Source organism: Mercenaria mercenaria, chromosome 4 (assembly GCF_021730395.1).
Source record: "Mercenaria mercenaria strain notata chromosome 4, MADL_Memer_1, whole genome shotgun sequence".
Classification (NCBI taxonomy): Eukaryota; Metazoa; Mollusca; class Bivalvia; order Venerida; family Veneridae; genus Mercenaria; species Mercenaria mercenaria.
The window spans coordinates 95,505,532-95,521,044 of record NC_069364.1 but is presented as its reverse complement, the minus strand read 5'-3'; the positions used below and the strand labels follow the sequence as shown (position 1 = coordinate 95,521,044).

Here is a 15,513-nt window from a genome sequence, read left to right as displayed (position 1 = left end):
CAATCTTCATCAAATATCCAAATTATTGAATTTGATCTTCATATTTTGCCCACAAATATAGAACCTGTATATAAAATGCCAAATCTCATGAACTCAGATTTTGTCAAATGCCCAAAATCAAGAACTCATATTTTGAAATGCGCAAGAAGTTCGAATTTACCTGTACTATTGAAATCAAGGAGGAATTGCGGAAAATACTTACATACGTATTATAAAATATTTACCGCATTTTAAAAATATTATTAACAGCCGGCTTTGATATCTGGTTACACCAATATTTCATGATATGTAAAATGATCATTCTAATTATCTTTAAATCCTGCTTCTTGTGTCAATATATGAGGAAGGGAAAATTTATGCAAATTAGCAAGTTAATTTCTTGTTGCAAATTAAAAGTCTCTTGTGTATACCTTTTTTAAAAACTGAAATTCTCCTCTATTCTGTGAAAGTGGCCATCGGCTGAGAAAGTGGAAATTGGTATAAACTTATAGTTAATGTTTTATGAAACCGTAGCTGTGGAACAAAGATTGAGTGTTTGTGGTCAGTCGACATATTTAAACTTCCCAGTGGCTTTTATGTCCCTGACCGAACATGTCATTAGTTATATATTTTCGCAAATTTTGAGCATCACTTGATTTTTTTAATATTTAGAGAAAAATGTCAAAGTTAAAACGATGACTAAGATATATCCAGTAAATGACAAGCAGTATTTTGTATCATTGTGTTTTTTCGAAACCGGAGATACTTATCACTTTGACTCGTAGTTATGACAGGATACAGGTTGAATGATAAATATCTGTGATATATAATACCATTTTCCTTGTTATGGAAAGAGAATCCATTATGATTTTTTTATGATGAACCTTTATAAACCGGTGTTTATTTTCTCACGTTTTCCTCTGCACAAGGAAGTTGCACAATGCGTTAAAAAGAATACTAAATTAATAGTTAAATATGATATTGCTGCATTGTATAATGTCATAAAAATGTTTAAGGATCTTTGCAGTCCTTTGAAATTGTAGGTTAAGATAATTATTTTGGAAACCTATACAAGTTTAACTGCGAGTGATAAATAATATGACATGTTTTAAATACACGCAATACAGGATATGAATAAAGAACATAAATCTCATGCCTTGCTAAATACACATTTGAAAATGTATATTTAAGGTATTCCGTCCATATCAAGTACTACTTCGAAACCTAAATTCTATGTACTATGTATTAAAATCATATGAATAGACAAACATTCTACATATTTTCGTTATATGAGTAATTTTCACTGAGTCAAGTTCCAAATACTGTCCGTTTATCATCCAGACGGCTAGTTTCGAAACCCACCAAATTAAGACAATACATGATTCATGTATCAATGACTTTTTCGTTTTTGGTATCACCCATTTATAGACAAAGTAAATGTTTTAGATATCTCATAATGTAATCTAATGAAAACAAATCAAAACTGACCTTATTGAGTATGCTTAGACACACAAGGCAATTATTGTTTTGTGATGGTCGTGTTTTAAACTGAAATATATCATCAAAATAAAATTAAAACCTAACAGAAATGCTGTCAAAAAGTTTTGAAAGTTACAGATCTAACATCATACAGATATAGATACAGCATAATATAAAACATGTACATGTATATGCAAACAACCTGTGTAAAATAACGGTTTACCGTGTAGACTTTATAGGATTTTTAACAGTCTCTTATTTAGTCTTTAAAGTTATCGATTCTAAGTATGTCGCAACAAAAAATTCCGAGGGTAACTACTAGACATCGAGATAAGAACAACTCAACACTCTAAAAAGAACCAGTCTCGTCGACCACACATTCAGATGAAGATGTTAGCCAGAGGTCTAATCCACTGTACTTACACGTATATTACACAAAGATAACTTGCGTACATTCTCTACTATAGGGATACATCACTCTCTGTAGTATAACATACCAGGTCCAATGGATTGTGATCGCAATATCATCAATCATTTTAGCGCATGCTTCAGAATGTGTCCAAACCACTGTACTAGCATAGTTCAGGTATAGGGAAACCACATTTCTGTGTATAGTAGCAATATAATTAAGCTGAGGCATTCAGAGACTTGGACTTTTTAACTAAGACAAAACAACCCGGGGCTAAAGGGCGTGGGCGGTAGCATCCATTTCCACTATCGTCCATGAACAGGCTCAGTGAACAGTGACTAGAACATTAATGTTTGTCTGTAGGACAATTATTATTTGTAAAATTTTAAAGTATAGTATTATCAGGACTTTACAAGTAATAATGTGCTCATTTTTGAACGTTTGAAATTACTCTTATTTAAAATATTTTTATATAATATTTCTACTTCAATGTATATTAAAGATTTATTAATTTTAAATGTGTAAATAGAGTCGTTTAAGCAATATAGAAGAGGTTTCATTTCAGTTTCAGTTTCAGGCTCAGTCAAACCGAGCCTGCAACATTATCGTTTTTGTCGTGTTTAGCGACAATTATTATTTGTGCAAAGAAGTTTGTGATGCAAGCTACAATGAGTTCTAGAGGAGCTTCGTACAAGTAACAAGCGTAAATGTGCGTGGCATGTTTTGGCAACAGCTGAGGCCAACTTGGAAAATACTGTCTTATTTCCACTCATAAAACGGTTTTGACTGAACATTTCTCACCTTCAATGTATCTATTAATAGATTTTATTAATTTAATAAATGTGTTTACAATAGAGTTCCGCTTAAGCCGGTGATAGGGGGCGTGAGAGGTGTTGTACATTTCATTACTTCTCATGAACAGACTCAATCAAACCGAGTCTACTATTATTCTGATCGCTTGCATTCTTTGCTTCCAAAGGATCTTTTTTACAGATTTTATTGATGAATACTCTTCGTCGTTGAGAAAATTTTTATCATTTTAGTCAGTATCTAAGGATCAGCCTGACATAAACGGGTACAAATGTCGTAATGGAAAGGTTAAAAGCATATTCTATTCAAACTGTTTAATGTTAAACAGTTAAACACATTAATCCTTATTCTGTAGAAGGACGTTTTAGTAAAAGGTCCCTTTCAATAACATTGTCTGCAAAATAATGGCATATAAATATTAACATTTTTAGGAAGAAGTAGTTAAGTAATAAAACCATTTTTCATAGCAGACTTGGTTTGAACGAGTCTGTTCATGAGAGGTAATGAAATGTGCAACACTCTTCACGCCCCAATAAGCACTTGTTTAAGCTGAATTCTATCATACATTGTAACAAAATTGAATGTACTCCATGGACCCTAAGGACCAGAAAATATAACAACACTTGAAACATCCAACGAACTTCTCCCTTGTCCCCCACGCGCGCGACGTAATTGCAAATAACATGTCAAACCACGAAAAACTGACGTCTCTCAGCAGCACTCCAAACCTCGACAACTTTACGATAGCCCTACTAAGGCTTACACGACTAGTGATTTAGAACACGGCTAAGAAGCAAAAGTGGAAAAGATTTGGCTGTATTCGCGATGGTTTAATCTTCTCTAATACACTCGTGAATATGAGCAGCATGATCTTTCCGAAACAGCAATTAAGTACCAATGGCGAACTCTTAAAAACGCGACTGTGTTTGTTGTCTAACAGGATAGGAAGTTAAAACCAAGAACATAAGTCCAAGGAAAAGCCACATTCAAAGACACCCATACTACACCATTCCACATGGAAATGTATATACATACAAAAATAAAATATGAATGGGGGCTGTCGTGGAACGGCCGGTAGCAAAGCCGCCACTCGGGAGTATATGGCACCAAAATTATCCAACTTACAGTAACCTTATTCGCCTGTTATAACATAATTGTTTATAACGACAATATATCAAACTGGCGTCGAAGGTTTGTTTAATATTCGAATTACTGCGAGTCTAAAGCAACACGAACTTCATTCCGGTAAATCAAGCACTACAAAATAGTAACAGTTAAAACAGTAACATATATATCAAGAACTTCTCCGTAATTTGTCCTTGTGACATTTCCTATGTCTTCTTTGATCAAAACAGGAAATAATTGATAGTGTTTAGTATCTTTAATAGCTTAAATAGCCGTATAAGGCGACGCTAACATTTTACATATTATAACAGTGATCCAGCCATGTTTGAAGAACGCTTTTAAATTGTAAGTGATATAATACATATATATATAACATCTTACCTTATAATTGCCCACTTTGTTGGACATTCACAACTTAAAACATAACCACTGATAACTGGCCATTCGATAACCATAACATTTATGTCTTTTAGCTTTAAACGATAAGTTACTGTATATTGCAAGGTACACTTACACCTGTGACGTGAGACGTGTCAATATACCGATTATCCAGCTAAGTAAAACAGCTACCTACTCAAGGAAGTAAAATGCATAAAATATGCTAGGTTTGCTTAGTTGACTGGCCTACGTGTTATACAACGTTTTCATAAGCAACTTCATTTTTGTTTAATTACGTACTTAAGTCTCGGTACAACTGTATCCGTTCCCTTCATTTTTCTTCAGCAGTTTAAAAAATAAGCATTATTTTCAAGTTTGCTTAAATCTCTATCCATTTTAGTGTCATTGTTTCCAACCATAGACCGGTGCATCTGTTTTAATTTTATCTCCGTTTGTCAGGGCATGCTTCTTATACCACAACCTTCGTTTTCTTTTTCTGTAGTTGCAAGTCATCACTTCTTTACAGTATAAAAGCACCTATTTTTATTTTTCTAGCTTCTTCCGTGATTTTTTTTCATTTTCTCTCTCGCAACCTTTATTTGTTCTCTCAACTTCTCCTTATTGTGTATTTCTCTTTTCATTTTTGCTAATGAGATAACTCCCTTTTTGTTTTTTCTCCATCCTCTCAACTTATTGTGATTCCCGGGTACATGCTTTTTTCACATCCTTCACTGAGTAAGATTTAGGTTGTGTGTGAAATGATGGTATAAAGATAACTCCAGCTAGATTTTCTGATATTAGCCATGCTTTTAAATAGATGTACATTTACTATTTCAGGACCTGGATTCAACTATTATTTGATTTTGACTGTCTACATTAGGTATTTTCATGGCCACATATTCTGACAGGATGTTCGTAAATTCATTGCTTGATGCCATAAAAAAATTCAGTTTCAATACTTTCAATTTTTCCCTAAAGCCGGTGCTAGGGGCGTAAGAGGTGTTGCTTATTTCATTACCTCTCATGAACAGACTCAATCAAACTGAGTCAGCTATTATTCTTCTTGGTTGCATTCTATGCTTCCAAAGGGTCTTTTTACAGATTTTATTGTTAACGGAATATTTTGGCAGATCTATCGTAAAATTCCAGCATTCACGATATTTCCTTTTTTGTTTCTTTCTTCGAGTTTGCGTGTACTCCATTGCGGCAAGCGCTAGTTCTGGCGGACACTGTACAACTGTCTGTCTTTATTGCGTCCGCCTTATCAACGTCGTTAATGGCATTGTTTTCTGAATATACTTTAAAGTAAAGAATGCCATACTATACGACTACGAAAGTTATGTTGTCACACCAGATCACTTGACTCGGGATAATCTTTGGGTTATGACGTGGATTTAAAACAAATTTTATATCCAGCATGGTTTTGATTGTGACTTCTTGCTTTCGACTTGAAGCTGCCAGGGGTTTCTTTCGAAAGATGGCTGCACTTTCGTTGATTTCTGTTGACATGGTTGTAGTGGCATGAAAGCTCGTCCTCATTCGTTATGTCACATGAGCGGAGAAGACAAGATTTATCAGCAACGTTCGCTTATAAGAGAAATGCAATATTCATGAACCCTGCATTGCTACAGGTCATGTGAATCTGTTTTGATATATGATTCTGAACAACGAAGTGACGTACGTTTTCGATATCCAATGGTAAAACTTGATCTGTTTTGCCCCATTCGGGATACCTGCAACCTCAATTTTCATTTTTCGGTAAACATCAAATCCAAAGTTGTTCTGAAACGTCTTGTATAATATCCTGGCCCGAAAATCAACGCTAATGTTTTGCATAGGTCCAGTTCTTTGCCAGACCTTTCACATTAACATAACCAGTTTCCTATATGCATGCATGACTGAATAACAGTTTTATTTGTTGTGCATCTTCATGCCTTAGATTTACAATTTTCTTGGTACTTTGATGTATAGCAACTTCATGCTAGTCGTGTATGTTATTTTCCGGTTTGCAGTAATAAACTCGCTCGACTTCCAGTTTACGTGTACATCGTAGAGGTTACAAAGAATAACGTTTCTCATTCTGAAAGAGGGAGATAGAAAAAATACCAGGTAAACTGTAGTTGTCATACCTGTTATTAATTTGTAGAAAACGTTTTCTTGAAACAATGCGATTATATACAATGTTAGTTAAATAAATTTGAAGACATTTCTTATCTAAACTTAAAAACTAATAAAACAGAAAGAAAAAAAGGAACACTAAGTCGTCATCAAGTACCGCGAGTCGTCATTTTTCGCCAAGAAACAACTCATTCGTGTATCGGTCATATAATGGAACCAGTCTCTCTCTCTCTATCTGGTGGTTTCTTTTGCTTACTTTCTGGTCAGATCACTCTGTGTCTGTACTCGAAGAGGATGAACTGGGCGACATGAGTGACTGCCTCTGTACGAAAAACACACTTGTTTATCAGAAAAATGGTGCTATGTAAATCTTGCAATATATATATTAAAATAAAAGTATTGTTTTTTTAGTTAATGACTTCGAATCTGCAAAATAGCTTCCATGCCGAGTTGTTAATGTCTATTTTCTGTAAGTCCAAGCACTATCATTATGTACATAAGGCATCCACCTGACTCAGTGAAGGTTATTGGTTCTACCAAGACACAGGTCTGTGTGCAAATGATGTCCGTATGGGTTATTAGGGGTCTTTATCCACATTCAAGCTGGAAATTTGATTTTGTCAATTGTGTCAGATGACTTAAAATCGTTCAAACAAACCTGAAGCTGCAATCCTAGTTTAGCTGTAAAGAATTTTCTGCACAAACATCGAAATTCGTTCTTTTTGTACCTGTTTTAGACCAAGTACATTCGACCAACGTCTTCTATACTCGAAACGAAGTCAATGTCAAAATTTCCTTACAGAAGTGTACTACAAAAGCTATGACATGACTTTATTTTACTTCTATAACATCAAACATATTAGAAACGAAAAAAAAAAGTAAGGGTAGAGCCAAGTATGAGTAATGTGCCAAATCCAGAATATATTAACTACATTGAGATCAATGGTACCAAGTACTTTAGTAAAAAATAATATAAGTATTAAAAATCCCATTCCCTAAATATGCATTAGAGATTTGTTTAAGAAAAAACAGATCATTGTATCAAAGTGAGCAAACCCCCCCCCCCCCCCCCCCCCAAAAAAAAAAAAAAAAAAAAAAAAAAAAAAAAAAAACAAAAAACAACAAACAAATAAGTTTATAAACGCAGTTCTGTTGAACTTGGATGTAATTTTGTGTAGCGGATATGCTTTAGAAAAAGTATTTACAGATGGAAAAGACACTTATTACAGACAGTGATTAATAGATTTCCGTTGTGCGTACTAATTAAAATTCAAATTAAGCCGCACACTTGTCTAAAGTGATTGATCACTATCTAGTTTTTCAATTAGAGATATGTTATCCAAAAGAGAAATCAAACGAGAAGAATGATATATTACAGGATCAGCAGCTAACTAATATACTTAAAATATTCTTTTCATACTTGCTGAAAAGCAAATTTTGTCATTTTATCCAAAATACTGAAAGGGGGTGCTCTTGAGAAAAAAACATTTTACCTAGATATTATTGTTCTTGGCCTAATATCAACAAATGTAAAACAATCATGAAATCTACACAGAGAAATAGCAAAGTTTATATACATGGCGACTAAAAAAGGAAATGAAATCAGTTAATTATGTGTTTAATGTGCTATTAATGTATGTCAAATTTATATCATAGAGATATGTTATCATGAAAATTGTTTATACTACACCTTTCTGTTCTTGTAATATTGTAGGTAAATGTATAAACCGCCACAGAATTATTTGGCGATGGACGTATATATGTGTATGCCAATAAAATATTTGACTTTGACTGTTATACCATTAAGTGTGAGCTTTTCTTCACTGTAGCGAAAATAATATATATATTCTATTTATTTACGTGTAAAATTTTGCTCCCGAAATCATATAAAAGTAGTCTAATAAAAAATAATTTCAATCCTGTATAATGGGGACATTCAGTGTAAACAAAATACAAAAAATATCGCATTGCACATGACAACGACGAAATTTGGAACTGATTAATAAATGAAAAAATGCCTGGGTAAAGCTTTAGTAGGAGCAGTCTTGGTTCGGATCTAAACCATGGCAATAATTTCAAATATCATGCTGAAATTTGCCATTGAACATTTCCGTTATTACTAATTTCAATTCAGATAGTTTTCGTTTCTGTTTTCAAATTACTCTTATTTGTAAGAAGTGTTATCTATGTATGTTTTAAAAAGAGACTGAGCTGAAATACTGTTCAGTCTGTTGTTAGTCTTTTAGGTGCAAAATGCATCGTCATAGTTGTATAACCTCCTTGTACCGACACTATACTTTTTATCGTCAAAGGCACAGGTGACAAAACTGTCATTTTTTATTATCATCTGTAAACGTTTTTATCTTAATTACATATACATATCATTTGTACCACTGAATACTTGCCACTGAGAATAATGTACTGCATGGTTTTAGTTGTACCTGAGAGATCCTAATAGGACCGGTTGGGCAGGTTTTGAATGATGTTTTATTTCTTTTTTATGTGAATGAATGCTACTCATTGACATTGAAAGATATATTAGATCCAAACTTCATATTTAAAAACATGCATAATTACTTCATATAAGTTATGTTAACACTAAATTAACAAGTTTAAGTGTATTAACAGAACCATGCATTAGGATTTAACTAATTCACGTTGTATACATAAGATATAAGCGCAGTATAAATGTGCTCTACCACTACCACTAAAAAAATCGATGTTTCTTAAACATTCAACTGTTACTGCATGGCATATCATTATGAATGTGACTCAATATGTAAACTTAATTTATATATTTAGTCAAGTTAAATGTATTTGATGAAGGTTTTAGACATTTGATGTAAATATCTAAAGATAAAATATTCAAGTGAAGGATGACCATAAGGATATCTTTAACAAGAAGAAGAGAATAGCTGTAATAAATGACAGTTAGGATATTAAGTAATGCCGTATCTCTTGTACAAGATATAATTCAATAAGATCTTTCAAATGACACATTTTATCTCAAGAAAAGAATGTAACTTACTGAAAGTTAGATATCAATTTTATTTAAAAAAGTACAGCCTTCACTGGTATACCCACATACGCTATATAAATTCCGCACACATAAGTTCGCTCTTTATAAGAACTATTTATTTGTAATATATTGAATGCAAAGGTATCATATACCAGTCTTACAGAGAAAAATATACCTATAAGAATTAAATTAAATACGTGCGACCTTACGTGATTTAGAACTTTCAAATTCTGAATGGATGTTCAGCTAGAATGTAGTCAGTGATGTAACGATAGGCTGAAAGACTTTACTAAATCCAAATGATCAGTTTGAATACATTCATTGATTTTCCAATATGTTGGACTACTTTACATACATTATCTAACTGGTCAGCTTGAATACAGACAGTGATGTAACCACGGCCTGGACTACTTTATCATTAATCATTCTTTTGCAATGTCCACGAATGGAACATTTTTCTGTAGAGCATGAGTTTTGTTTGGGCGTTGTTAGAATTAAAACGGATTCCATGATTTTAGGAAAGTAAAATTATAACTTTGGGAACGAATAAACCAGCCCTCAACGATCCTAATACTCTATCTTGTAATATTTCAGACAGGACGTCTGGCTATTCCAGAAAAACGTTTAGAGTGAACGGTCAAACGGCTTAGCTGTTTCTTTTCTTCATTAACGTGAATATCATTAAGGTGATTATAATTGCTATTAAGTTCATGTTATTTTAAATAAATTAATATAATTACTTTTATTCTTACTATTGTTATTGTTATATGATCATCATCACCTCATTGTGTATCAATATTACAATTCCGTTACAAGTTATAATTGCAGGTATGCACATTTCATTATACCCCCATAAACGAAGTTGGGTGGGGGGGGGGGGGGGGGGGGTATATACAGGAGTGAGCTTGTCGGTCGGTCGGTCGGTCTGTCTGTCAGTCGGTCCGTTGGTTTTCATAGTTTCCGGACAATAACTCATAAAAGGCTTGGCAGATTTAAATATTTTTTGGTACAACGGTTTAACTTCATAAAATACAGGTCAAGTTGGACAGTTAAACGGTTTCCGGATGATAACTTGAGAATGCTTTGGCCTAGAATCATAAATGTTGGTACACAGGTGTAACAATATGAAATACAGGTCAGTTTCGACTTTGAGGTCAGTAGGTCAAAGATCAAGGTCACAAGACTCGGAACAGTTAAACGGTTTCCGGATGATAACTTGAGAATGCTTGGGTCTAGGATCATAAATTTCAGTACACAGGTGTAACATCATAAAATACAGGTCAGGTTCAACTTTGAGGTCAGTAAGTTAAAGGTCAAGGTCACAAGGACCCGCAACATTTAAACGGTTTCCGGATGTAACTTCTTGAGCCTAGGATCATGAAAGTTGATAGGGCGGTTGGTCATGACGAGAAAATGACCACTATTGATTTTGAGGTCAGTAGGTCATAGGTCAAGGTCACAGTGACCCGGAACAGTTAAACCGTTTCCGGACGATGACTTGAGAACGCTTTAGCCTAGTTGATAGGAAGGTTGGTCATGACCAGCAGATGACCCCATTGATTTTGAAGTCAGTAGGTCAAAGGTCAAGGTCACATTGACCCAGAACATTAGAACTTTTTTGCAGGGTTGACAGATTTAAGTCATTTTTGATACACAGGTGTAACATCGTCAAATATAGGACAAGTTCGACTTTGACATTGGCTTACTTCAGTGACAAGGCCGTATTGTAGGAGTATAATTTGTCACCCCTAAGACAGCTCTAGTTTTCATTGGGAACTGCTGAAATCTAATGCTGAGATAATTATGTATTTTCGTATAGAAAATCATAAATCATATGTTAGAAGGCATTAAATAGGAAAACATACATGACGAGTGTGTAGAATGATAAGGCTGGATTAATATTTTGACGTTTAGTCATTTCTGGCAACTCAGTGAATGTCGTATTGTATGTTTCCGATTAGATCCTGGGATTATCTCAAAATTCTTCTTCTTTTTCTAGTTCCAGGACACAAGTAAACACATCAATCTTGAACGAGCCATGTCAAAAAGCCTTCAAGTAAAATACTGATATGGCATTGCCGCTAGATCGGTGGCACCGAATTAATAAGTACGTACCACGAAAACCTTCGCAAATGTTCACTGCCATTGCGACTAACAATGACAATATTACTCGTACATATTTATTATTCAATGAAGCACAGAATATAGTAAAGAGGGAGGAGGGATGTTCAATATGTTCGAGGGGTACCTCATTTTACTTAAGAAGAAACAACATCTTGCTTTCTGCATATAAGATCCTGACATGTTCGTAATCATTAGGTAAAGTCTTTTTAGACCCTTTTCCAGTTTAATCAAATAGCATGGACAATCATAATATCTACTGATGAGTCAAAATCAAACTTTATTACAGTTAATAAGAGGAACAATAAGACATCATGAGTACATACTGATTAAAACAATTGTTTCGTTTTCGTTTCGTTTTCGACTTAAGACATAAATATTTCAAAAAGAAGCAAAACGTTTGGCAATAATCTGTTGATATTATTAAATGCCGCGAAGGTTATATCTAAATCCCGGATCCGCATTTGACCATGATATCCAATTATTTCTTTGATAAATTCAATCAAAATAACGTGTCTAGACTATGACAGGAAATAAATGATGTTATTTGCTGTAGTCGCTGAAAAGAATCCTTAATAGCCACAAAAGACGACACTAACCTTTTTCCTTGAGGGCGTTAAAATGACATTTGAAATGTGCATCTGACATAAAGTTGTTCAAAAATACGTCTAAGGCTAAGCTTTAAAACAACATCATGTCTGTGTTAAGGACTAATGTTATATTATGATACTATTAAATATAAAAGTTAAGAATAACTATAAAACGAGAAGATTTTTTTTTAGTACAAAACAAATACTTCTGGTCCTGCTTGGTTAAAACTTTTGATATCCGGAAAAGCTGTTGTTATGTCTCCTACCACAAAGTGGTGTGTGAGACATATTGATTTACTCCAGTCTGTGTGTGTGTGTGTCTGTCACAAATCTTGTCCGCACTCTAAGTCTAACATTTCTCATCCGATCTTCACTAAACTTGAAAAAAAATATGTTTGACCATAAGTCCTCAGCCAAGTTTGATTACTAGCTAAATCGGCCCAGGGACTTCGGAATTATGGCCCTTGATTTACCTAAAGTCGGCTTTTTTACTCCTGTCCGCGCTCTAAGCCAAACATCCAATCTTCACCAAACTTGAACAAAATGTGTCTGACCATAACTCCTCGGCCAAGTTCATTAACTAGCCAAATCGCCTGAGGCATTTCTGAATTATGGCCCTTGAATTACCCAAAATCAGCCTTTTTACTGTTCAAAGGTATATTTGTAGTGAGTAAACAGTATATAAATAAAATCTGAAAAGTAGATCCCTCGGAAGCACCGAAAACAAGGCAAACGGTGAAAATTGCAGACTCGGTTTGATTGAGTCTGTTCATGAGCAATAATGGAAAATGCAACACTGCACACGCCCCCTAGCACCGGCTTAAGCAGTATTCAATCTTCAAATCTAAATGAGTTAAAACCAATGATCCCGAAGGACCAAAAAATATAACAACACTGAGATGAAGTCGGGGCGGCTTTTTACGGCCGCCAGACTGACTCACTATTTAGATGATTAGAAGCTCTAGTTTTTAAGGGAAACCTATTTAATTCGATAATATCTTTCAATACTATTCACTTAATGTTCATTGAGATTTGTGGTAAATTTGTTATTATAAAATATGATTAATGGTAAGTGAAAGTTTTTCTCGCATTCTTCATTTTTGATTTAGTTTTAGTTTTTCTTTATTACAATGTAGCTGGGACTAGAACTACACACATTTCTGTAACTGTTAAATCAATATTAAACTGAATGATATTTGTTCATCGCGAAAACACAGGCTTGCTAAAAACGAGTACTTTTTATTTGTATACAGGGCAAGGCACAGAAAATATGTGTTAGTTTAAATGCCAGCTGTTGAAAATACTAAAACTTCGCAAATCAACATGATACATGTGAATAAGACAATCAGATAAATTATTAATGTTTTAATATTTTGTTAATTAGTAATAAATAATAAGTTTTCACTACTACTCAGTTAAATTTCAGTGAAAATGTGTCTTGTTTTTCTTGATAATTGAACTGAGTAGCATTAAGCAAAATATAACTACAATGTATATAAAAAACTATTAAAACGTGTAAAACTTAGCACTGGGTAACAAATAGATAAGCTTTTTTGAAATACGACTGTTTAATATTTTGTTAAATGACTGGCTGACTGTGCAGCATGGTTTTCCCTCTCCTACACACAACTGTAACAGATTTGTCGTCAAAGATTAGTTTTTCAGGAGTTCCACATATGCACTTACATGGAAGTTTGTCTGTCCTTTCTAATTTTTCAATGATAGCTGAACAATTAATTGCAAATTCTCCAAACTAAACGCTTGCGCTTATTTATATGACGAAAGCAGGTGCGTTAAATTAAATCTAAAAACAATGCCATAATACATAACTATTGTAACCAAATGACATTAGAATGCCCGTATAACATTACCAGAAACACCGTATTACAAATAAAACAAATGGGCCAAATTGGGGTGTATATATTTACTGTAAAATGTACAAAACACAGTATAAAAGATAGAATGTAAGGGTAGATTTCCCGGAGGCAAAGAGTACCCTAAACACAGCCATAGAGCCATGCATCGCAAGTAGGCCCGCAGCAAAAAAAAAAGCTGTAACGGAAAAATATTGTAGACGGGTTGCTTCTATAAAAACCAACAAGTACATTTTAATTTTATGCAAAAGACAGAAAAATGGGGTAAGGGGTAGAACAAAGGAGGCGGGGTGGGTGGGGGTAAGAGTAGAGCAAGGATGAATATTCAAAAAGGAAAGCAACGTTCCTTAAATACAGTAACTCTAAAACGTAAGTCACAGCAGCGTAGACACCCACGTACAGAAGACAAACACACACAGCTAACATACACAGATAAACAAACAGACAAATAAGATAAAACAACACTGTAGGGCACCGCCCAAAACGGCCAAAATTATGGTGGGCACGATAACTTACTCATAGTAAAAGGAGAGGGGTTGCAAATGCAAGGGAGCGCAAATGCAAGGGGAAAGGATGTGAGGGGGTGATGAGGGAACTGCCATCAACAAACAAAACAACATACGCAACACAAAAACCGAGACGGACAGAAAACAAGTTGAAAAAAGGGAAACCGCCTTGGAACGGTCAGTAACCTATATAAAGAAATACGGGGGTTTAAACGCGTTTAGAGCATGCCAACATCGTCCTTACCCTATTTTCAACAAGTTAGACAAGACAGTGTAAACAAAAGCACTCCCCGCTGAGAAAGGCTTTAAAATGGGTGACAAAATACCAGATCATAACAAGTAAAACGTAGAATTAGGGTCAGTCTACGGTATAATTAAACCAATGCACTCAACAACTTGTATGAAGTCAGAGCACCAATTACATAACTTTTAAGGCTAGACTATGTAAGCTGCACGACATAATTCCACTCCCTCCGTCCGACTTTTGTAGGATTTAGGAGAAAAGCATCAAGGAGTCTTACACTTTATTAGGCATCGCACCATCAAATAGGAGAGGTCAATCACCAGACATGCACTGTGCTTAAAGATGTTCGCATTGCATCCTCTTTTGATAATATTTTTAAAACATTTCACGAATATTTGAATAAAATAAGCATTATGTTTAATTTACTATATCTCCACAGTATACATTTACGGCATCTTACCTCTAATTTACCAAAACCTAAACGTTAAAGTATTTCAATATGCTGTTAAATATAAAGCAGTATTCTTTTAAAATTTTATACATCCCCATATTGTTTTTATCCCTTCTTCATGCAAAATAAAGGGTATAATAAATTTTGCTTTATTAGGTTAGCGACTAAAAACATTTGCCGGACTTCTTTTTTGACCTTCTTTTCAAAACGACGCCATCTTTTTTTTCTTTTTTTTTAGACCAACTAATAAAGATTTATTAATGCAACGACTTAAGCGTCAGCGATTTTCATAAACGAAATCTTATTACGGACATGAGACCGGCAATGTATATTTGCAATTACCACAAGAAGTTTTTTTTATAACGGAAACGGTCAGGTTATTTTGAGACAAATGATTTAGAATCATCAGA

At 34.2% G+C, this 15,513-nt stretch overlaps 1 long non-coding RNA gene across 1 annotated transcript; it reads right to left on the bottom strand.

Annotated features, from left to right (window-relative positions):
- Positions 1-412: 412 nt before the first annotated feature.
- LOC128556540 (uncharacterized) lies at positions 413-4,814 on the bottom strand. Its single transcript, XR_008370755.1, has 3 exons — positions 4,184-4,814; positions 1,468-1,527; positions 413-459 (listed from the first exon to the last, which is right to left on the bottom strand). It is a non-coding gene; the product is annotated as an uncharacterized LOC128556540 (long non-coding RNA).
- Positions 4,815-15,513: the final 10,699 nt, after the last annotated feature.